The sequence below is a fragment of the Rhinopithecus roxellana genome, chromosome 7, assembly GCF_007565055.1.
Source record: "Rhinopithecus roxellana isolate Shanxi Qingling chromosome 7, ASM756505v1, whole genome shotgun sequence".
NCBI classification, from domain to species: Eukaryota; Metazoa; Chordata; class Mammalia; order Primates; family Cercopithecidae; genus Rhinopithecus; species Rhinopithecus roxellana.
In genome coordinates this window covers 90,162,817-90,187,846 of record NC_044555.1, presented here as the reverse complement: position 1 = coordinate 90,187,846, position 25,030 = coordinate 90,162,817, and the positions used below count along the sequence as shown (strand labels likewise).

General features: G+C 44.1%; 2 non-coding genes across 2 annotated transcripts; one reads left to right on the top strand and one right to left on the bottom strand.

Annotated features, from left to right (window-relative positions):
* Positions 1-3,880: 3,880 nt before the first annotated feature.
* Positions 3,881-4,013, bottom strand: LOC115898881. Its single transcript, XR_004058536.1, has one exon. It is a non-coding gene; the product is annotated as a small nucleolar RNA SNORA68 (small nucleolar RNA).
* Positions 4,014-15,597: 11,584 nt separating this feature from the next.
* Positions 15,598-15,708, top strand: LOC115898853. Its single transcript, XR_004058515.1, has one exon. It is a non-coding gene; the product is annotated as a U6 spliceosomal RNA (small nuclear RNA).
* Positions 15,709-25,030: the final 9,322 nt, after the last annotated feature.

Below are 25,030 nucleotides of genomic sequence, written 5' to 3'. Positions count from 1 at the left end.
CCAGCCTGGGCAACAGAGCAAGACTCCGTCTCAAAAAAAAAAAAAAAAAAAAAAGAATAAATCACTAGAAAAATAGAATTTTAAAATGATGTATAAAATACAAAGCCAAATTTTTACTGTTAAAGGCAGCAGACATAAAAATATGTTATAAAAGTTTCTAAACACTCTCAATTTCTGTATTTATCTCATTACAGATGGGTAACAGAGTTCACTGACTGGCACCACTCTACAAACTATATTCGTAATGGCACTGGGGTTTATACAATATATATAACGTATAATATACAACTACCTTACATAATGACCCTTCAGTTAACAACATTTGCCAAAGCAGCTCTTGAAAATTATATCACCTTTTGAACAGACTCCTTTTTTTAATGACATAATGACTTTTCACCCCCAACATACATTTAAATAAATATGCTAAAAGAAGTGATAATTCAACATTACAGCTTAATGCAAAAATACACTCACCAATTATAGGACGTAAGAATTCCTAGTCAGAGACTATCATATGGAACGAATTTGGATCGTGCCCTGTACTTGAATGAACCGCAATGTGTTCTGCTTATTTATTTCTTTTAGCATACAGACATCAAGCAAAAGAAATAAACATCCCAAATTGAGAACAAAACAGGAAGAAGCAGCTGGTAGAACTGTGGAAAGTTTTGTAATTCTCGAAAAGGTGAGGCAAGCCAAGGACACAGTAAAAGTAAAGTTTCAATGAAGTCTGAATTGTGCATACAGAACTTCAAAGGGCCCTGGCAACAGAGCTCCCACTTTATGGTAATAACATTACATTGTTCTTAAGAATTTCTGAGTTTGAAAAAATAAAAAATAATAAAATAAAATCATTATATTGAGGGAAAATATCACATAAAAATGAAGTAGGTATTAATAGTAAAGAGAGTCAGTATTACATGACCTGGTCTGGTGAGGAGTTGGGGATTTTCACTGTAAAGAATGACTGTGGGTAGACAAAAAATGGTTTATGAAAAAGGTTAAACTGAGCCTGCACCCTGGAGCAGAGCTTCTGAAACTTTGATGTGCACACAAATCACCCGCAGATGTTGTGGAAATGCTCGTTCTGGTTCAGGGGTCCAGGCCAGGGCCTGAGAGTCTGCATTTCCAACAGGATCTCAGGTGTGGCCTTTCAAGCTGCTGGGCTGCACAGCAGGGGTCTCTGGGATCCTGCAGAGCTGTTGCGTTTCCCACTGGCTTTGCAGAAAGTCTGTGTCACCAAGTCCTATATCGCACACACCTGCCAGCACCACTGCTAGAAAGACAATGGGGGACCAGGATGAGGCAGAAACCCATTCCCCCGGGTGGCCTGTGGGAAGGGGCTGAGGCAGGTGGTGGCTTAAGGTTCCTCCCCTGTCCCTTGGATGGCCCTTGGATGGAAGGTTGGGGTGGAACAAGGAGTCAACGGCTCTCATAATTAATACTTTCACCAAGGCCAAGCCCTGAGGAATTCCCACATTCGGAGGGGAGGAGAGAGAAAATTATGAGAGAGATGACAGATATGGAGAACAGAGAATGCGGCACCAACACACAGATAGTTACCATTCCTGGCCAAGAGATGCAATCATGAAAGAGCTTTGGAAACAATTTTCCTAAACTTAAGAAAGATCAGTATCTGCAGACTGAAGGAATTTACCACATTTCAGGAGAATCAGCTATCTACACGTACATACATTTGGCAACAATTTTTTTTTACTTTTTTATTTTTGAGCAGAGTCTTTCTCTGTGACCCAGGCTGGAGTGCATTGGCGCCATCTCGGCTCCCTGCAACCTCCGCCTCCCAGGTTCAAGCAATTCTCCTGCCTCAGCCTCCCAAGTAGCTGGGACTACAGGCACATGCCACCACGGCTGGCTAATTTTTGTAGTTTTAGTAAGAGATGGGGTTTCACCATATTGGCCAGTCCTGGCCTCAAGTAATCCTCCTACCTTGGCCTCCCAAAGTGCTGGGATTACAGGCATGAGCCACTGCTCCTGGCCCGACAATTTTTAACTACAAGGAAAAAAACTCCTGCAATCCTGATGACAGGAGGAAACAGATCATCTTTTCTTGAGGACTTGCCTTGTGTCTGACACATACTTGGTGCTTTCCACGAATTCTCTTATTTAAACCACACAGCATCCCAATAAAGGGGCGGCGCTGGCCCGGAAGTTGACTGGATGCAGGAACTCAACCCATGTTGTCGGGGTCCCTCTGCTCTCCAGCTGCTCAGCTCCGGTTGGTTCTGTGTGGTAGCCTGAGCCTCTCCTACTGCAGACAGGCTTCCAGGTGAGGCCCGGGCAGCTCCAGGTTCACGTAATCCTAGCTCAGGAACCGCAGAAGGGAGAAAGCGTCTCCCTCCTGGTTTGCCCATAGCAGGACTCCTGTTGTCTTCAGGGTACACGCTCAACACTTAGATCCAGCACAGTGGCCAACAGAGTTCAGTGAGTTCAGGTCAGGGGGTGAAGCTACTATGATTGCAAGTCCCACCTGAATCAAAAGGTGGGAGTGAAAAAAACCCAAACAACTAAAAGGGAGGAAGGATGGTTTGGCCAACAAATGCGAAGGGTCCACGAAAGGGAGGCTCTATGAGTTGCCCCACATTACAGGAGAGATCAACTTGTCCAAGGTCACACATCCAGTAAATGGGAAAGCCAGGACTCAAACCAAGGCAGTCCAACCCCAGACTCTTAACCACCCTGCTCTAAGGAAACAAAGCCTGTTTGGTTTCAGAATTCTCTGCAACATTAGCTTTCAGAAGAAAACAGAGCAACAGCTGGACTTTCTGGAGAAAAAGATTGTAACTGAAGATTCACACACTCTGCCAAATTGTCTTTCACAATTTCAGGATCGCTAAAAAGCATTAAACACACACCATGTGACAGGCACTGTTCTAAGTGCTTTATATGTATATTGAGTCATTCACTCCATGAACAACTCTATAATACAGGACTTCTTATCCTTATTTCACAAATGAGAAAACCAAAGCCCAAAGAAGTTAGGTAACTTACCTAAGAGTTAGGATTGCATCTAGGCGGTCTGATCTTCTGAGCTATGCTGTAAACTTCTCTGATCTCAGAATATGGGATGTCTCCTTTTATTAAACCTTCTTTAATTTATTTCAGCAATGTTTTGTGGTTTTCATTCTTTCTTCAAATATTTTCTCTTCTCCTTTCTCCTTTTCTTTTTCTAGTATTCCCATTACATGTATATTGGTGTGTGGTTAATGGTGTCCCAGATTTCTGTGAAGCTGTTAATTTTTCTTCATTCTTTTTCTTACTCTGTTCTTAAGATTGCATAATTTCTATAGATCTTCAAATTTTTTCTTTTTCTTTCTTTCTTTCTTTCTTTTCTTCCTTCCTTCCTTCCTTCCTTCCTTCCTTCCTTCCTTCCTTCCTTCCTTTCTTCTTTCTCTGCCTCTCTCTCTCTCTCTCTTTCTCTCTCTCTTTCTTCCTTCCTTTCTTTTTTTCTTTCTTGGCATACCCGAGTGTATTTGGGGCACACTGGGGTGAGAGGGCCCTGCAACTAGCAGAAGGTGTTGGGCCTCTTGGTAGTGAAGCATGGCTTGTGCTGATGGCGCAGGACGCGGCAGAGCAGCAGGAACTTGATGTTGGAGTCGTGGAACTGCACTTGCTGGCTGTAATCTCCTCCAGTGGGCCAGGGTGTGGTGCTGGGCACCCATGTCGAGGTCTATAAAAAGGAGGAGGGGGCAGGGTAACTGCATTTCCCGGGCTCTAGGCATTTGGCAAACCTCCTATTGAGTACCTGTCCAGTGACCTGGTACATTCTGTCAGGCACAGCCATTGCCTGGGGGCCGTGACTTGGGGCTGACTGGGGGGCCAGATGGCCACAGCCTCTGGTCCCAGCAGGCACTGGCCACCAGGGAGGTAAGCCTCTAAGTTCACTTTAAGGAGCATGGCCACAGCCACCAAAGATAATGAGATTCGCTTGCTGTTTGCAGCTCTGTTTAAACCATCACTTCAAGAAACAGTGATTCTTCAGGTTTAGGTGCAACTGATTCTTTTTTTCTTTTTTTTAAGGGACAGCTGTCCCAGAGGGTAACACCAATTAATTTTGATGCTTTTTTCTTTAGTGCATTATTATTATTATTATTATTATTTATTTATTTATGACAGGGTCTCACTCTATCACCCAGGCTGGAGTGCAGTGGCACAGTCACAGCTCACTGCAGTCTCAACCTCCTGGGCTCAAGCAATCCTCCCACCTCAGCCCCCGATTAACTGTGACTGCAGGTGCATGCCACCTCACCCTGCTAATTTGCTGCCTTTTTTTTTTTTTTTTTTTGTAGAGGCAGGGTTTCGCCATGGGTTTTGCCCAGGCTGGTCTCAAACTCCTGGGATCAAGCGATCTGCCTGCCTCGGCCTACCAAAGTGCTGGGATTACAGGTGTGAGCCACTATGTCTGGCCTCCTTTAACTTTTTTTTTTTTTGACAGGGTCTCACTCTGTCACCCAGGCTGGAGTGCAGTGGCACACAATCTCGGTTCACTGCAACGTCTGCTTCCCAGGCTTAAGTGATCCTCCTACCTCAACCTCCCGAGTAGCTGGGACTACAGGTCCGCACCACCAAACCCGGCTAATTTTTATATTTTTAGTAGAGACGGGGTTTCGCCATGTTGGCCAGGCTGGTCTTGAACTCCTGACCTCAGGTGATCTGCCCACCTCGGCCTCCCAAAGTGCTGGGATTACAGGCATGAGCCACTTTGCCTGGCCTCCTTTAACCCTTTAAACATGGTTTCCCCTGGTTTTTTGAATATATTTGTAATAGCTGCTTTGAGGTTTTGCTAAGTTCAACCCATTGACCCCTCAAAAGCAATTTCTATTGCCTGCTTTTTCCTTATGTATTGGTCACACTTTCCTTTTTCTTACATGTCTTGTAATTTTTTTTGTTGTCGAAAACGACATTTTAGAGACTATGGTAGCAACTCTGGATACTGACTCCCCCTTACCTACCTACAGGACCTATTGTATTTGCTTGTTATTTGTTTAGTGACTTGATTGCACTAGTTTGGTGAAGTCTAGGTTCCCGTGCAATGTGGAGCTGCTAGTGTTTTCCTCAGAGGCCACAGCCTTGGGCACACACAGTCTCCATGACCACCAGGGATGACTGACTCTAGGCTCTCTATTTCCCTGATCAACTTGTTAAGCTTTTGGCTGGTCTACTTCATACCCACTTGTTAGCCTCTTCTAATTTCTAGGTGATTGTTCTATGGTTTTTTTTTTTTTTTTTTTTTTTTTTTTTTTTTTTTGACAGAATCTCCTTCTGTTGCCCGGGTTGGAGTATAATGGTGTGATCCTGGCTCACTGCAACCTCCACCTTCCCAGTTCAAGTGATTCTCCTGCCTCAGCTTCCTGACTAGCTGGGATTACAGGCGTCCACCAACATGCTTGGCTAATTTTTGTATTTTTAGTAGAGACAGAGTTTCCCCATGTTGGCCAGGCTGGTCTCGAACTCCTGACCTCAAATGATCTGCCGGCCTCGGCCGCCCGAAGTGCTGGAATTACTGGCGTGAGCCACCACACCCGGCCAGCAATCTGTTCTTTTGGTTTGCCTCTCCTGCTGGACAGAACCTCTGTACCACTACTCCTGAGCTGGAAGGGGGGAGGAAGATGGTGGCCTGCTTTTCCCAGAGTGACACACTTGCTCTTCAAGAGGGGCACTGGACAAAGACAGTAGCCCCTGGTCTTCTCATCTCCCTCCTCCTGGCGTGGAAACTCTACCCTGTGAGTAAGCAGAGCACAGTACTGCAGCCTGCCTCCATGCAGTAGAACTTCTGCTCTAAGGTGGAGGCTGGAAGGAGGAGGGAGCTCCAATCCTCTGCCCTGCAGTTGCCTGGAATACAACTTCTGTGACACAGAACTGGTGGTGATGAAAGATGCTGATGGCCTGCCCTTCCTGGAGTAAAACCATAGCCCTACTCTGGGATCTGGGAAGAAAGGGTGCCCCATCTTCTTGGCTGTGTTTTCCCAGAGTAGAGCTTCTAACACACTGAGCTTGAGGTGGGAGGACAGGAAGCATTTTGGGGTTCAAATGCCACAGACTCCCATTGTTCTTCCCAAGGTTTAGTAGGTAGATTTTCTTGAATAAGTTTCTCCACTTGAGCAGTTCAAGACCAGCCTGGGAGGTTGAGGCTGCAGTGAACCATGATCATGCCACTATACTCTGTCCTGGGCAACAGAGCAAGATCCTATTCCCCCCAAAAAATATGAAGACAGAAAGACAAAAACAATAATAATTTTCACCAGTTAAAGTTTGTTCCATTTGGGAGTATAATCTACTGATCTCCTCATCCCAGTATTTTGAAAGTCCTCTACCTCAATCAGGTTTTTTTTAAAGGTAAAAATAAGTTTGTTTGGTAATATTATAAATTCATGGGCTCAAACTTATTTGATGTGTTTCAATCAACTGCAATTATTTCTACTGATACTCAAATTATTTTAATTTTGGCTAGTAGGAACTTCTTTAAGTTGGCTCCTTAGTCCTTTTGATGGGAACCTAGCAATTATTGATAACTTTCCTGCTATTAAAATACCTTATACAGGCCAGGCGCGGTGGCTCACGCCTATAATCCCAGCACTTTGGGAGGCCAAGGCAGGAGGATCACCTGAGATCGGGAGTTCAAGACCAGCCTGACCAACATGGAGAAACCCCATCTCAACTAAATATACAAAAATTAACCGAGCATGCTGGCCTGTAATCCCAGCTACTCGGGAGGCTGAGGCAGGAGAATCACTTGAACCCAGGAGGTGGAGGCTGCAGTGAGCTGAGATGGTGCCATTGCACTCCAGCCTGGGTGACAAGAGTGGAACTCCATCTCACAAAAAAACAAAAAACAAACAAAAAACAACTTATACATTACTTTCCCAATACCCACAGAATGCTTTTGGAAAACTGAAAGGTTGCATTTGCCAGTATCAAAAGGAGTGTATATGCCTTCCAAGGAACTGAAGAAGATAAAAGCAAACACTCAAAAGGGAGAAGAAAAAAAACAATAGAAAAACCATAAGGCTGGGCGCGGTGGCTCACACCTGTAATCCCGGCACTTTGGGAGGCCAAAGAGGGCAAATCACTTGAGGTCAGGAGTTCGAGACCAGCCTGGTCAACATGGCAAAACCCCCACATCTACTAAAAATACAAAAAAAAATTAGTTCAGTGTAGTGGCAGGCGCCCGTAGTCCCAGCTCAGGAGTCTGAGGCACAAGAATTGCTTCAACCCAGGCAGCAGACGTTGGCAGTGAGCTGAGATCGCGCCACTGCACTCCAACCTGGGGCAACAGAGCAAGACTCCATCTCAATAAAAAAATTTTTAAAAAAGAAAAATCATAAAAGAAAACAATGACAAGGAAACATTAAAAATAGCATAGGAAAATATGGCAGATGCAGTGGCTCACACCTGTAATCCCAGTACTTTGAAAGGCCGAGGCAGGATTGCTTGAGCCCAGGAATTTGAGACAAGCCTGGGCAATATAGTGAGACATTGTCTTTACAAAAAATTTTAAACATTAGCTGGCTGTGGTGAGGTGTGCCTGTAGTCCCAACTGCTTAGGAGGCTGAGGTGGGAGGATCACTTGAGTCCAGGAAATGGAAATTGCAGTGATCCGAGATCACCCCACTGCACTCCAGCTACGGAAAAGGACCCTGTCTTAAAAATAAAAACAAGAGAAGAAAAATATGACCTGTATAATAAAACAGATGAGGCCAGGCACGGTGGCTCACGCCTGTAATCCCACCACTTTGGGAGGCTGAGGCGGGTGGATCATGAGGTCAGGAGATCGAGACCATCCTGGCTAACATGGTGAAACCTGTCTCTACTAAAAATACAAAAATTAGCCAGGCATGGTGGGGGGCGCCTGTAGTCCCAGCTACTCAGGAGGCTGAGTCCCAGCTACTCAGAATGGCGTGAACCCGGGAGGCGGAACTCGCAGGGAGCCGAGATCCTGCCACTGCACTCCAGCCTAGGTGATGTATTAGCAATGATAAATATAAATGGACTCTACTCCTCTATTAAAAATTAAGACCCCCAAACTGAATTCAGATTTCAATTTTATGTTATTTAAAATAAGCACAAAATGCAACAAAAAGATTAAAATAAGAGAAGGGGACATATATAAAACAAATGCAAATTAGGAGAAATCAAAGATGAAAATACTTACATTAATAGAATTTGACACTCCATAAATAAATAAATGGCATTGAAATGGATGAAGTGAATATATTAAGGATAGAGAATCACTTAATAATAAGTCTCAACAGCTTCCTGGAAAGAAACACATACAGCAGACAATATACCTATTTTTCCTAGTACCTGTGCAATGTTTAAGAAAACTGAATATACAGTATAGCTGGACTAACAGTGGCACTTAAATAGAGTTCACTTGCTAAAGAAGACTCACAGGACCCCAAATGACAGAGCTTACAAGTCTACACTGTATTACAAGGAAGGGACCCACTATAGCAAGAGCATGAAAGTCAGGCTATCCACCAAGCAGAGGACTCCACAAAGGGCCTGGAGAGGCCAGGTGCAGGCTATTCCTGTCTTTTCTTTCTGGTACTACCATGTGTTCCATGCGCATCTTGTATTTTTCCTGCCCTAGACCTAGAGGCAGCCATTTCTTCAAGGAGCTCTGGTTTCCTTTATTGGAGACTGGTATTTGGAAACGAAGATCTGGGTGCTAAGTGTGCTCAGTGCTGCTGGGATCTCACTGCTTCTAGCCCATCTCAACAGTCAAAGCTAGGAAATATATTTATGTATACTAACCTATATATATGTATACATCTATATTTCTGTATCCATCTCCTGTTACATAAAAATTATATCAGGCCATTGTTTTGGACTAAGCTCCTACACTAGGCCCCAACAGAGCAGACTATACACCAGAATGGAGTCATTCATACTAAAGATCTACATCATGGCTGGGCGCGGTGGCTCACGCCTGTAATCACAGCACTTTGGGAGGCCAAGGCAGGCGGATCACCTGAGGTTAGGAGTTCAAGACCAGCCTGGCCAACATGGTGAAACCCCATCTCTACTAAAACTACAAAAATTAGCTGGGTGTGGTGGTGGTGCGTGCCTGTAATCCCAGTTACTAGAGAGGCTGAGGCAGGAGAATTGCTTGAACCCTGGAGGCAGAGGTTGCAGTGAGCCAAGATCGTGCCACTGCACTCCAGCCTGGGCGACAGAGCAAGACTCTGTCTCAAAAAAAAAAAAAAAAAAAAAAAAAAAATCTACATCATCAGACTAAAACTGAGTTGTTAGCTGGCCTTCTGAGAAATCAGGAGACAGACAAAGCCCAATTTCCCAAGCAGGCCAGTTTCCATCGGCATGATAATGAAGTTCCCTTTGCCTTTAGTCCTTATAACAAAAAGTAATCTGAAGTAACCTCATGTTAACCAATCAATTATTTGTCTATTGTTCTCTTTCCCTGTTCCCACTTTACAAGGAAAGTAACTTTGAAATGACCAGTCCACTTTTTGCTCTTTGTTTCTGCTTTCTTTAGCCCTTTCTGTCTATAAAATCAACCTCCTCTGTGCAGTCCGTTGGAACACTTACTCTATTTTACAGAATAAAATGTTGCCCAATTCTAGAATCACACACAAAAAAGCAAACTAAGATCCTAAAACTACATTGTTGTGATTTTGCTCTTTGATGCTCCCAACTAAAGTACAGTGTTTATATACAGTTGTTTTTATTTTATTTTTTTGTTTTTTTGACACAGTTTCACTCTGTCATCTAGGCTGGAGTACAGTGCCGGGGTCTCAGTTCACCACAACCTCCATCTCCCAGGTTCAAGTGATTCTCCTCCCTGAGTCTCTCTAGTAGCTGGGATTACAGGTGCTCGCCACCAAACCTGGCTAATTTTTATATTTTTAGTAGAGATGGGGTTTTACCATGTTGGCCAGGCTGGTCTTGAACTCCTGACCTCAGGTGATCCGCCCGCCTCAGCCTCCCAAAATGCTGGGATTACAGGCGTGAGCCACCTTGCCCAGCCTACGTACAGTCTTTTTTGTCTTTAGCCTTACACTATCTAGTCAAAACACTTTTTTGCAAACGTTGCTTAATCAGCAACTTCTTCCCCACCATCTTCAGTAATGTCACACATTTTTCATAAAATTACATTTTTATTATTTTTTAATTGACAAATAAAAATTGTACATTAACCCTGTACAAAATGTTGTTTTGAAATATGTATACATTGTGTGAAATGACTAAAGCTAATTAACATATGCATTTCTTCTCACACTTATTATGTTTCATGGTGAGAACACCTAAAATATACTCTCAGCAATTTTCAAGTATGCAATATATTGTTATTAACTACATGCAGCACGATGTACAATAGCTCTCTTGCACTTACTCCTCCTGTCTAACGGAAATTTTCTATCCTTTGATCAATATCTCCCCAACACCAGCACCCCTCCCCTTCCCCAGCCCCTGGTAACCACCTTTCTACTCTCTGCTTCTTTATTTCTTATGTTTTCAACCTTTTTTTTTTTTTTTTCTTGAGATGGAGTTTCGCTCTTGTTGCCCAGGCTGGAGTGCAATGGCGCCATCTCAGCTCACAGCAACCTCCACCTCCCGGATTCAAGCGATTCTCCTGCCTCAGCCTCCCAAGTAGCTAGGATTATAGGCATGTGCCACCACGCCCGCTAATTTTGTATTTTTAGTAGAGATGTGGTTTCTCCAAGTTGGTCAGGCTGGTCTCGATCTCCCAATCTCAGGTGGTCTGCCCACCTTGGCCTCCCAAAGTGCTGGGATTACAGGCGTGAGCCACCACGCCCAGCCAATTTTTTCAACTTTTTTAGGTTCCACATATAAGTGAGATCATGCAGTATTTGTCCTTCTGTGCCTGGTTTATTTCACTTAACAATTTTCTCCAGGTACAATTAATTTCTTTTGTCATCCTCTGCATTTCATCCTGGAATCACTGAAAACCAGGTTGATTCTTTTTTCAATTTGCATACAGTAATGTTCACTCTTGGTGTTGTACTATTCCATAGGTTTTGACAACTGTAGAATCGTATATCCACCACCACCCTCATGTACTCAACTCTTCCTTCTCCCCTACCCCTGGCAACCACTGATCTGTTTTCAGTCCTGTTCTAGACTGAAGAATGACCCCGGAAAGATATCCATGTCCTAATCCCCAAAACCTGTGAATGTTACCTTAATATGGCAAAGGGACTTGACAAATGTGATTATATTAAGGATCTCAAGATGAGATTATCCTAGATTATCCAGGTGGGCCCTAAATGTATTAATAATAACAAGGGTCCTTAAAAGAGGGTGGCAAGAAGGTCAAAGGAGGTCATAGGAGAGGTGAGGATAGAAGCAAGAGGCTGAAGTGATGTAAGGAAGGGGTCAGCAACTAATGTATGCAGATGGCCTCCAGAAGCTAGAAAAGGCAAGGAAATGAATTTCCCCCCAGAGCCTTGTATTAGTCTGTTCTCACGCTGCTGATAAAGACTTAGCAGAGACTGGGTAATTTTCTTTTTTTTTTTTTTTTCTAGACAGTGTCTTCCTCTGTCGCCCAGGCTGGAGTGCAGTGACACGATCCTGGCTCACTGCAACCTCCGCCTCCCGGGTTCAAGTGATTCTCCTACCTCAGCCTCCCGAGTAGCTGGGATTACAGGCGTGCTGACCACCACACCTGGCTAATTTTTGTATTTTTAGTACAGACCAGGTTTCACCATGTTGGCCAGGCTGGTCTAGAACTCCTGACCTCGTGATCCACACCCCTCAGCCTCCTAAAGTGCTGGGATTACAGGCATGAGCCACCTCGCCCAGCAAGACTCTGTTTCAAAAAAATAAGATTCATCTATGTTTGTTATATATATTTTACCACTAAAAAAAACAAGATTTGACCGGGCACGGTGGCTCACGCCTGTAATTCCAACACTTTGGGAGACCGAGGCAGGTAGATCACGAGGTCAGGAGATCGAGACCATCCTGGCTAATACGGTGAAACCCCGTCTCTACTAAAAATACAAAAAAATTAGCCGGGCATGGTGGCGGGCGCATATAGTCCCAGCTACTCGGGAGGCTGAGGCAGGAGAATGGCGTGAACCCGGGAGGCAGAGCTTGCAGTGAGCCGAGATCGTGCCACTGCACTCCAGCCTGGGCGACAGAGCAAGAATCCGTCTCAAAAAAAAAAAAAAAACAAGATTCACACGTATTGTTGAGTGAGTCAACAGACTTTTCCTTTTTTTCATTGACGAGTATTCCACTGTACACATATACCACAGTTTGTTTACCCATTCACTTGCTAAAGGACATCTTCGTTGTTCCCAGTTATTAATAAAACTGCTGTGAGGCCAGGCGCAGTAGCTGACACCTATAATACCAGCACTTTGGGAGGCCGAGGTAGGTGGTCAGGAGTTTGAGACCAGACAGCTAACATGGTGAAACCCCATCTCTCCTAAAAATACAAAAATGAGCTAGGTGTGGTGGAACGCACCTGTAATCCCAGGTACTCAAGAGGCTGAGGCAGGAGAATTGCTTGAACCTGGGAGGCAGCGGTTGCAGTGAGCCAAGATCACGCCATTACACTCCAGCCTGGGCGACAGAGTAAGACTCTGTCTCAAAATAAATAAATAAATAAAACTGCTATAGGCCAGGTTCAGTGGCTCATGCCTGTAATCCTAGCACTTTGGGAGGCTGAGGCAGGTGGATTGCCTGAGCTCAGGACTTGGAGACCAGCCTGGGCAACATGGTGAAACCCCGTCTCTACTAAAATACAAAAAAATTAGCTGACGTAGCGTCATGCGCCTGTAATCCCAGTTACTTGGGAGGCTAAGGCAGGAGAATTGCTTGAACCTGGCAGGCGGAGGTTGCAAGTGAGCCTAGATCACGCCATTGCACTCCAGCCTGGGTGACAGAGTGAGACTCCGTCTCAAAAATAAATAAATAATAAAAAATAAATAAAAGTGCTATAAACATTTACATACAGGGTTTTGTCTGCACAAAAATTTTCAGTTCACTTAGCTATTAAAGAAAATTTGGCCGGGCATGGTAGCTCACGCCTGTAATCCTAGTACTTTGGGAGGCCGAGGCGGGTGGATTGCCTGAGGTCAAGAGTTCGAGACCAGTCTGGCCAACATGGTGAAACCCTGCCTCTACTGAAACTACAAAAAAATTAGCCAGGTGTGGTGGTGTGCACCTGTAGTCCAGCTACTCAGGAGGCTGAGGCAGGGGAATTGCTCAAACCAGGGAGGTGGAGGTTGCAGTGAGCTGAGATCGCACCACTGCACTCCAGCCTGGGAGACAGAGGGAGACTCTGTCTCAAAAAAATAAAAATAAAAAGGAAGAAAGAAAAAAGAAAACTCATAGGTATTCACAGCTTTTAGGACATGGAGAAGTCAATTTAAATATTATTACTAGGGGAACAGATTATTAAATGATACCAACCAAAAGAATTACAGGCTTTTTTTCTTTTTTCTTTTCTTTTCTTGTGGAGACAAAGTCTCCTCTGTTGCCCAGGTTGGAGTGGAGTGGCAAGATCTTGTCTCAGTGCAACCTCTGCCTCCCGGGTTCAAGCAATTCTCCTGCCTCAGTCTCTGGAGTAGCTGGGATTACACGGGTGCACCACCATGCCCGGCTAATTTTTGTATTAGTAGAGATGAGGTTTTACTATGTTGGCCAGGCTGGTCTCAAACTCCTGACCTCAGGTGATCCGCCCACTTCAGCCTCCCAAAGTGCTGGGATTATAGGCGTGAGCCACCGAGCCTGGCCAAGAATTTCAAGTTTTTTAAGGCCAAGGTAATATTCATAGATCAAGTCACAAGCTCAGAGTTCTAGATGTCTTACAAGAGCTCTTTGTTAGAAAAAACATTTTCAAGGGTATTTTAAGAGACCAGAATAATCACTTTTTCCTTATTCCGTTGCTAGGATTTCTTATACCAGCAGTCAGGAGGGCCTGTGGTGTTGCAGATGAAATCCTAGAATTCTATTATTTAGAACTGAAAAAAGTAAAAACAGATCTGAGAAGCTTAAAAGTTACTATGGAAAAGAAAGGGGCAAAATAATATTATAAACAATTGGAATTTGAGGCATGTGATGTTATCCATCTACAGAATGAACAGACAAAAATGACAGTATTTAAATTTCTGGTTTATTATATCGGCAATCCAGTCACCCTTAGTCCTTAGTACTGTTTGCTATGAAACTTTGTCAAACACTTTCATGAAGTCATTAAAAGTGACCTGTTTTTTCCAACAGATGTGCAGTGATACCTTTGCCAGTAGAGTTTTGCCTGAATAACAACAACAAAAAAATCATTCAAACACAAAAGTGACCAAGTTTTTCCCTTAGGGACCAAAACTACAGAGAAATAATTGAGTTGTACCCTTCAATGCGAAATCACGTACAAGTCACATGATGTCCAAAAGTTTGTAAAACCAACTGCAATGTTTCTAACGAATATTTGCCAGGGTCTGGGAAATCCCCCTATTTACATGTTAGCCTTTTGTGGATCCACATATCCATTTCATGGATGTCAGCAGCACGAGCTAGCAGCATGAGCATCAGCATATTTGTGTCAGTTCTCTAAGTCTCCCACGGGATCATGCAGTTCCCTGAGTCTCCAAGTCCCACAGGACCTTGCGAAGGGGCCCAGGTGGATACACTGTGTACACAGTGCAGGTTTGCATCACAGCCAAGGAACACCAGCCTTGGGGAAAGCAAGCCTGCTCTTTGTCCCAGAAGAAGATATCACCTCATCCCCCAAGGCAGCTCCTTGCAATAGAGCCCTGAGAAACGGCCCAGCTAAAGAGCAGTCAGGACCTTGCATTCTTGGCATGCCCAACAAGAACTAGCAGGAACTCTCTAGGCCATGGGGGATCGCCTCTCCCAACAATATGCCCATAGAGAAAATAGGCCAGCTCTCCTTCCACATGAAAGGGACAACAAGAAGTACTGCCCAAAATGTTGCCCCTTCACCACTGTCTTTCAGGGCCTAGAATGCAGCTACCACCCACTTTTAGGTGCTGCTGGGAAACTGTGCATCATAAACCTTGCTCTTTCTCTGCTATCCAGTCATAGGGAACTCTCTGGGAAGTCACAGATCTGGGTTAAAGGAGAAGTAAACCAGTAGCCGCAAGCATCGTGAGGGTCTGAACCACCTCTTCATGCAGTTTACTTGTGCCCTCCAACCAGCTTGGACCCAAACTTATATATTACATTTTCATTTTCTAATGGAATATGGCTTTGCACATTCAACCTAGCCTTGATGGTCGTTTCGAATGGCACACCTCACTCTCCTCCCACCTTCCAGATCTCCTGCCAATGCTTCGCACTGAGTGAACCCACCCAGAAGCTGGAAGGCAAGGAAACCTGTTGCTACAGCCCCTTTGCTGGGCACAGAGCAGGTAAAGAAGGGTGGAGTGAGTCTGGAAAGGCACATGGAAGATATCCAGCACAGCCCATAAATGACATTGATGTCATTGCTGTGATTTTCTAAAACATTAAGCTATTCTTGGAAAAGTTCCAAACAAAACAACACACACTCCTTTCAATTTACATAGTAGTTCCGTTCCTGGAAAATTCCACATATATTAAAACCGTGCAGAAAATCCTTTGAGTTATTGCTTGCTTCAGCAGCAATATACTAACATTGGAATTATATTGATACAAAGAAAATAAGCACGGCCCCTGTGCTAGATGACATGCACATTTGTGAAAGCATTTCATATTTTTTTAAATAAATTTCATTAAAAAATAGTGCTTTGAGTTTACAGGTAAAACAAGGTTAGGTTTAGGCTCAGATAATCACAAATAGGTTCTCATATACACAAATGTCTAGGGAGACATTTGAAAATTATGTTAGACGTAGGAAAATTCTTCCGTGCAGGAATGTCACATGCATTGAAGGACATATGACATTCTTGGCTCCTGCCCACTAAATGGAAGAAATGACTTCTCAATTTCTGGGTCCCCGTTCCATCTAACACACAGAAGTTTCTGACCTAGTGACAAAACACTTGCTGCCGTTTCTGACAACATAAAGTTATGAATTGGAATTTTCTGATTTAGCATGAAGTAATAACTGGCTACATAGGAAGCTTCAGGACGGGCAAGGTGCCTCACGCCTGTAATCCCAGCACTTTGGGAGGCCAAGGCAGGCAGATCACTTGAGGTCAGGAGTTTGAGACCAGCCTGGCCAACACGGCGAAATCCCGTCTCTACTAAAAATACAAAAATTAGCCAGGTGTGGTGGTGCACGCCTGTAGTCCCAGCTACTCAGGAGCCTGAGGCAGAAGAATGGCGTGAACCCAGGAAGCGGAGCTTGCAGTGAGCTGAGATCGCACCACTGCACTCCAGCCTGGGCCACAGAGCAAGACTCCGTCTCAAAAGAAAAAAAAAGTTAATAGACAGTTAATAAAAGATAAATAACCACATTTCATGTCACTTGAAAATAAACTATAACATTGTTCTATTTTTAACATATGCACTTTAATTCATGCACATTACATAAAATTAGAAAATGCATACACAAAACTAAAAACAAAAACGCATATTCTGTAGTAGACAGAATAATGGCCCCTTAAAGATATCCATAGTCTAGTTTCTGGAACATTTTACATGGCAAAAAGGATTATGCAGATGCCACTAAATTAAGGATCTTGGGATGGGGAGATTATCCAGGATTTTCCAAGCAGGGCCAATGTAATCTCAAAGATCCTGATAAAAGGGGAAGTGGACCCGGTGCAGTGGCTCATGCCTGTAACCCCAGTGCTTTGGGAGGCCGAGGTGAGAGGATCACTTGAGGCCAGGATTTTGAAACCAGCTTGGACAACATAGTGAGACCTCGTCTCTACAAAAAAGAGAAAAGAAAAATTAGCCAGGACTCTGTTGTTCCAGCTACCCGGAAGGCTGAGGTAGGAGGATTGCTTGAACCCAGGAGGTCATGGCTGCAGTGAGCTGTGATCGCACCACTGCACTCCAGTCTGGGCAACAGAGCAAGACCTTGTCTCAAAAAAGAAAAAAAAAATCATGGACTTTCTTAGATTCCATCTGTTTCCACCATTAGCCTTTATAATGTTCTAAATGTCATGACTGTGACCAATGGTATATGACCCAAATGATACTTGAGAACTTGACTGATTTCTAGCACAATCAAATAGACTTGGCTTTCCTTGTACTTTTCCAGCCACAGACCTGGAATAAGACATTGCTTCAAAGAGCCCAGATTCCCTTTAATGGGGGGGATGGTTTGGTTTGTTGTTGTTGTCGTTGTTGTTGTTTGAGACGGAGTTTCGCTCTTGTTGCCCAGGCTGGAGTGCAATGGCGCAATCTCGGCTCACCGCAACCTCCGCCTCCTGGGTTCCAGCGATTCTCCTGCCTCAGCCTCTCGAGTAGCTAGGATTACAGCCGCCCACCACCACGTCCAGCTAATTTTGTATTTTTAGTAGAGACAGGGTTTCTCCATGTTGGTCAGGCTGGCCTCAAACTCCCAACCTCAGGTGATCCGCCCACCTCGGCCTCCAAAAGTGCTGGGATTACAGGTGTGAGTCACCACGCCAGACCGGGGGAATGGTTTTTAAGGACCACAACCTGAGCACTAGAGATGTTCATTATTACAGCGTGAAGTTACTTTTAGGCTACTTCAATGGATACAGCTAGAAAAAAAAGTATGAATATTTATGACACACAGACTCTAGAGTGGCACCCATGATCCCTGCCTCCTGCTGTTCATGCTCCTGTGTGATCCTGTCCTCTTGAAAGTGGGAGGAACCATGACTTGCTTCTAATCAGTAGTATATGGCTAAGGTGACAGAATGTACATGGTTACATATACATGAGTACATTACGTTCAGAATGATTACATGATGATTGTAATGGCCCTCTTGCAAAGACACTCTCTCTTTGCTGGCATAAAAGAAGTAAGCTGTGTATGGAGAGGGCCATATGGCAAGGAGCTGAGGGCAGCCTCTGGCTAACAGCCAGCGAGAAACCGAGGACATCAGTGCAGCAGCCTTCTAGAAACTAAAGGTTGCCAACAACCATGTGAGCTTGCAAGCAGATGATGAGACTGCAGTCCCTCTGACACCTTGATTGAAGCTTTGTGAGCCATAAGCAGAGCATCTAGCTAAACCATGCTTAATCTCCTGACTCACTGACAGTGTGAGATAATAAAAGTGTCTTGTGTTTCTTGCTGCTGTTGTTTTTTTGTTTTTGTTTGAGAAGGAGTTTTTCTCTGTCACACAGGCTGGAGTGTGCATTCTCGGTTCACTGCAAACTCCACCTCCAAGGTTCAAGCGATTCTCCTGCCTCAGCCTCCCAAGTAGCTGGGATTAGAGGCGCCCCCCACCACGACTGGCCAATTTTTGTATTTTTAGTAGAGACAGGGTTTCACCATGTTGACCAGGCTGGTCTCGAATTCCTGACCTCGTGATCTGCCCACCTCGGCCTCCCAGAGTGCTAGGATAACAGGCGTGAGCCACTGAGCCTGGTCTAATTTTTTGTATTTTTTGTAGATACGGGATTTCACCATATTCCCCAGGCTGGTTTCTAACTCCTGGGCTCAAATGATCCTTCTGCCTTGGCCTCCCAAAATGTTAGAATTACAGGTATGAGCTGCTGTGCCTGGTCAATAGATTAACTTAAATCAAAGACTTTTCTAGCACAACTTCACAAGTTCTTTACAATTCTGTTCTATGTCATGAAATTGTTTTCTCTGGATTAACAATGCTTTATTTATTTATTTATTATTATTTTAATTTTTATTTTTTTGAGATGCAGTCTCAATCTGTTGCCCAGGCTGGAATGCAGTGGCACGATCTCGGCTCACTGCAACCTCTGCCTCCTGGGTTCAAGCAATCCTCCTGCCTCAGCCTTCTGAGTAGCTGGGATTACAGGCATGCACCAACATGCTTGGGTAATTTTTGTATTTTTAGTAGAGACGGGGTTTTACCATGTTGGCTAGGCAGTCTCGAACTCCTGACCTCAAGAGATCCACCCGCCATGGCCTCCCAAAGTGCTGGGATTACAGGCGTGATGAGCCACCAAGCCTAGCCTGGATTAATGCACTGAAGAGGCTGAGGAATCCTGAGGAAAGGGTCTGAGTTTTATTTCTCTCTCTATCCCTGGACCTAGTATAGAACGTGGCATATGAATTCAATTAATGTTAAGTAAATGACTGGATAATTGGAGGGATGGAGGGAAGAAGGAAGAAAGGAAGAAAAGAAGGAGGGAAGGAAGAAGGAGGGAAGGAAGGAAAGAAGGAAAGAGGGAAAGAAGGAAGGAGGGAAGGAAGGAAAGAAGGAAGGAAGGAGGAAAGGAAAGAAGGAAGGAGGGAGGAAGGGAGGGAAGAAGGAAGGAAGGAAGGAAGGAAGGAAGGAAGGAAGGAAGGAAGGAAGGAAGGAAGGAAGGAAGGAAGGAAGGAAGGAAGGAAGGAAAGAAGGAAGGAAGGAAGGAAATAAGATTCATGAGATGGCCTTAAGTGGCTTTAAAGTTACTCTGAAACATATTTAAGGCCGGGTGCAGTGGCTCATGCCTGTAATCCCAGCACTTTAGGAGGCCAAGGTGGGCGGATCACCTGAGTTCAGGAGTTTGAAACCAGCCTGACCAACATGGTGAAACCCCGTTTTTATTAAAACACAAAAATTAGCCGGGCATGGTGGCACATGTCTGGAATTCCAGCTATTCGGGAGGCTGAGGCAGGAGAATTGCTTGAACCCAGGAGGCGGAGGTTGCAATGAGTTAAAATGGCACCACTGCACTCCAGCCTGGGTGACAGAGTAGGACTCTGTCTCAAAAACAAAAACAAAACAAAACAAACAAAAAACAAAAAAAAAAGAGATATATTTAAATATCCTGAAAGGAATAAAGAAATGCAAAGCAATGAAGTACTGAAGGAAGTTAGCTAGTGAAGGAAGTTATCTTCATGAAAGCTGCAGATTTCCATGAACCAGTGAAAGAAATAGGTACTGGTAGGATATAAGCCCAGAAATGAGAACTATGTGGACTGTGAGAACAACCCGTATCTAAAAGTTTTGGAATCCATGTCATTTTGTCTATAAAACGGGGATTAGTCTAGTCTTTGAACTCATGAGAAACTGGAGATCTACAGCCACATCTTCTCACAACCCAGCCAGTTTCTGGCCAAAGAAGCAACCTCAGTCAAAAGAGAGAGTAGGCTGGGTAAAGTGGCTCATGCTTGTAATCCCAGCACTTTGGGAGGCCGAGGTAGGAGGACTGCTTGAGCCCAGGAGTTTGAGACCCGCCTAGGCAACATGGCAAAAGCCCGTCCCTACAAAAAAATACAAAAAAAATTAGCCAGGCATGGTGACATACACCTGTAGTCTCAGCTACTCAGGAGGCTGAGGTGGAAGGGTGGCTTGAGCCCAGGAGTTCCAGGCTGCAGTAAGCTACAATTGTGCTACTGCACTCCAACCTGGGTGACAGAGTGAGACCCTGTTTCAAAACAACAACCAAAAAAAAAAAAAAAAAAAAAAAACTGCAAAAGAGGCCAGCTGTGTCTCACACCTGTAATCCTAGCATTTTGGGAGTCTGAGGCAGGAGGAGAGCTTGAGCTCAGGAGTTCTTGACCAGCTGGAGCAACATGGCGAGACCCCTATTTCTACAAAAAAAAAAAATTTTTTTTTTTTTTAATTAGCCAGGCATGGTGGCATATGCCTGTGGTCCCAGCTACTCAAAAGGCTAAGGCAGAGGATTGCTTAAGCCCAGGAGGAGGAGGCTGCTGTGCGCCATGATCAGGCCACTGCACTCCAGCCTGGGTGTCAGAGTGAACAAAAAACCTGTCTGGACCAAAAAACGAAAGAGAAAAAAAAAGGCATTAGCACTAAGAAATGAAAATTAAATCATTAGCCGACTTGGCATCTGCCAACAACTGATACCAGAAGATAGCAGAATGATATTTTCAAAGTGAAAAAGGAAATAATTAGCCACCTAGGATTTTATACCTAGATAAACGATCTTTCTAGAGTAAAGGCAAAATAGAGATGTTTATAGACATATAATAAAGTATGGTTTACCACTCACAAACTCACTAAAAGTAATATTATGGGCTGGGTGCGATGGCTCACGCCTGTAATCCCAGCACTTTGGGAGGCCGAGGCGGGTGGATCACTTGAGGTCAGCCTGGCCAACATGATGAAACCCCGTCTCTGCTAAATATACAAAAAAAAGGCCGGGCACGGTGGCTCACACCTGTAATCCCAGCACTTTGGGAGGCTGAGGCAGGCAGATCACAAGCTCAGGAGTTTGAGACCAGCCTGGCCAACATGGTGAAACCTTGCCTCTAATAAAAATACAAAAATTAGCTGGGCGTGGTGGCACATGCCTGTAATCCCAGTTACTTGGAAGGCTGAAGCAAGAGAATCGCTTGAACCTGGGAGTTGGAGATTGCAGTGAGCCAAGTTCACGCCACTGCGCTCCAGCCTGGTGACAGAGCGAGACTCTGTCCCCACAAACAAATAAAACTAAAATAATAAAAATACAAAAAAAGAATTAGCCAGGTGTGATGGCACGTGCCTGTAATCCCAGCTACCCAGGAGGCTGAGGCAGGAGAATTGCTTGAACCCGGGAGGCGAAGGTTGCAGTGAGCCGAGATCGTGCCAATACACTCAAGCCCAGGTGACAGAGCAAGACTTCGTTTCAAAAAAAAAGAAAAAGAAAAAGAAAAAGAAATATTATGGATGTACCAATTTCTGTTGCCAGCCAAGATGGAGTAAGCCCACTGTAGTCTCTCTCTCCCACTTATGACAACTAAAATTTCTATAGAAAACACAAAAAGCAACTACCTGGGAACTCTGAAAAGTAAGCAAGACTGGGTAAATTGGGAAGAAAAGCCAAAACTTGAAACAGTGCTCATACAGGGATGAGTTACTTATATTTTTTTCCCCACCTTCTCTTCCAACATTTATCAGTGAGGAAGTCTCCAGCAAAGCTGCTGCAGGCGGTGCAAGGAAGAAAACTCCAAGGAGCCCCATTTTACTGGCCAGAAGACTGAGAAAATGGACCCCTGAAAACTGGACAGTGTGGAGGGAATCACAGAGGAGAGAACTGGAGAGAGGATCCTTTAATCGTGTGTGCGTATGAACATGGCACAAATCCCAGACTCAACCCTGAGCTGAGCATGCGTGGGTCAGACCCAAATAAACAGCAGACTTTGAGAACTGAGCTACGATTTAAAACACCAGACTAACCCCTGAGGGGGCCATATGTGAAATAAGCCTAAAATAGCATGGCAAAGGCTTTGAAAATTGAACTGACACTGAACCAACTGCACACAGAAGGTAAGATAGAACTTGTAGTCTGAGCCTAACCAGGTTGATTGCCTGATTTAAAAAAAAAAAATCACATTCACCAGAGGACTTGAACAGGACCCAGATTCTTACAATATAGTATTTTAAAATGTCCAGGATCTAATCCAAAATTACTTTGCATACAAATAACCATGAAACTGTAATTCTCAAGAGGAAGGACATTCAACAGATGCAAAATCCAAGATGATTCAGATGTTGAAATTAAAAGACGGACTTCAAAGCAGTGATTATAATTATGCTCTGTGAGGTGAGGTAAAGGTAAAGGTGAACACTCTTCTTCTTTATTTTTTAATTTTTTTATTTTTTTGAGACAGAGTCTTGCTCTGTCACACAAGCTGGACTTCAGTGGTGTGATCTCAGCTCCCAGCAGCCTCGCCCTCTGGGGGCTCAAGCAAGTCTCCAGCCTCGACCTCCCAAAGTGCTGGGATTACAGGAGTGAGCCACCACAGCTGGCTTGAACATTCTTTAAATAAATGAAAATATAGTACTCAGCAGAATAGAAAGAAACTATAAAAAATAACCAAATGGAAATTTTAGAGAGTAAAACTACAATATATTTTAGGGCAGTGAAAATACTCTGTATGATACTATGAGGATGGATTCATGTCATTATATATTTGTCCAAACCCGTAGAATATACAACACCAAGAGTGAATCCTAATGTAAACTATGGACTTTGGGTGATTATGGTTGTTGATGTAGGTTCATCAGCTGTAACAAAAGTACCACTCTGGTGGGGGATGTTGATCATGTGGGAGGCTATACATATGTGGGGCAAGGGATATATGGGAAAACTCTGTACCTTCCTCTAAATTTTGCTGTGACCCTAAAACTGCTCTAAAAATGAAGTCTTGGCCGGGTGCAGTGGCTCATACCTGTAATCCCAGAACTTTGGGAGGCCGAAGCAGGTGGATCACTTGAGGTCAGGAATTCGAAACCAGCCTGACTAACATGGTGAAACCCCATGTCAAATAGAAATACAAAATTAGCTGGGCGTGGTGGCAGGCACCTATAATCCCAGCTACTCGGGAGGCTGAGGCAGAAGACTCGCTTGAACCTGGGAGGCAGAGGTTGCAGTGAGCCAAGATCGTGCCATTGCACTCCAGCCTGGGCAATAAGAGCTAAACTTCATCTAAAAAAATAAAAATAAATAAATAAGAAGTCTTTACAAAATACCAATGCACTAAAAATAATAAGAATACAATATATCAAATTAAAAGCTCACTACATGGGCTCAATAGCAGAAATACATGTATATTAGTCAGGGTTCTCCAGAGGAACAGAACCAATAGAACGTGTGTGTGTGTGTGTGTGTGTGTGTGTGTGTGTGTGTGTGTAGAGGCAAGTCCAGGTTCTTTAAGGCAGGCCAGCAGGCTGGAGACCCAGGGAAAAGTATATGCTACAATCTTGAGTCTGAAGGCATTCTGGAGGCAGAATTCTTTCTTCCTCTTTACTTTTACGGTCTCCCACTGATTGCATGAGGCTTACTCAAATTATATAGGATAATCTACTCTACTCAAAGTCCACGGATTTAAATGCTAATCACACCTAAAAATATATGCCAGACAGACTGGGCGTGGTGGCTCATGCCTGTAATCCCAGCACTTTGAGAGGCTGAGGCAGGCAGATCACAAGGTCAGGAGTTTGAGACCAGCCTGACCAACATGGTGAAACCGTCTCTACTAAAAATACAAAAATGAGCCAGGTGTGGTGGTGAGCACCTGTAATCCCAGCTACTCAAGAGGCTGAGGCAGGAGAATTGCTTGAATCTGGGAGGCAGAGGTTGTAGGTAGCTGAGATCGCACCACTGCACTCCAGCCTGGGTGACAGAGCGAGACTCCATCTCAAAAAAATAATAATAATAATAAATTAATTAATTAAAAAAATAAAAAATATAAAGAATGGAAAGAAGATTGAAAAAAATTTAACAGATCCTCAGTCCTGTGAAAACATATCAAAAGATCTAACTTTTGTGGCTCTGGAGTCCTAGCAGATTAGAAAGAGATTGGTGCAGAAAAAATATTTGAAGAAATAATGGCTGAAAACTTCCCAAATTTGGAGAAAGACAAGTTTTTCTTGTTGTTGTTGTTGTTGTTTTGTTTTGTTTTGCTGTTGAGACAGAGTCTCCCTCTCTCACCCAGACTGGAGTGCCATGGTATGATCTCGGCTCACTGCAGCCTCTACCTCCTGAGTTCCAGCGATTCTCCTGCCTCAGCCTCCTGGGTAGCTGGGATTACAGGTATGTGCCACCACACCTGGCTAAGTTTTGTATTTTTAGTAGAGATGGGGTTTCACCATGTTGGCCAGGCTGGACTCAAACTCCTGACCTCAGGTGATCCACCTGCCTAGGCCTCCCAAAGTGCTAGAATTATAGGTGTGAGCCACCGCATCCGGCCAAGAAAGACAAGTTTTTTATTCAAGATAAGCAAACCCAAAAACTCAACAACCAGAAAAATGTGTTCATTCTCCTTAATTACATATGAAGCATTTACCAAAAAATGATCAGATATAAATGATGGACTGGGCGCGGTGGCTCACACCTGTAATTCCAGCACTTTGGGAGGCCAAGGTGGGTGGATCACCTGAAGTCAGGAGCTCAAGAGCAGCCTGACTAACATGTGAAACCCCATCTCTACTAAAAATACAAAAATTGGCCAGCTGTGGTGGCAAGCACCTGTAATCCAAACTACTCGAGAGGCTGAGGCAGGAGAATTGCTTGAATCTGGGAA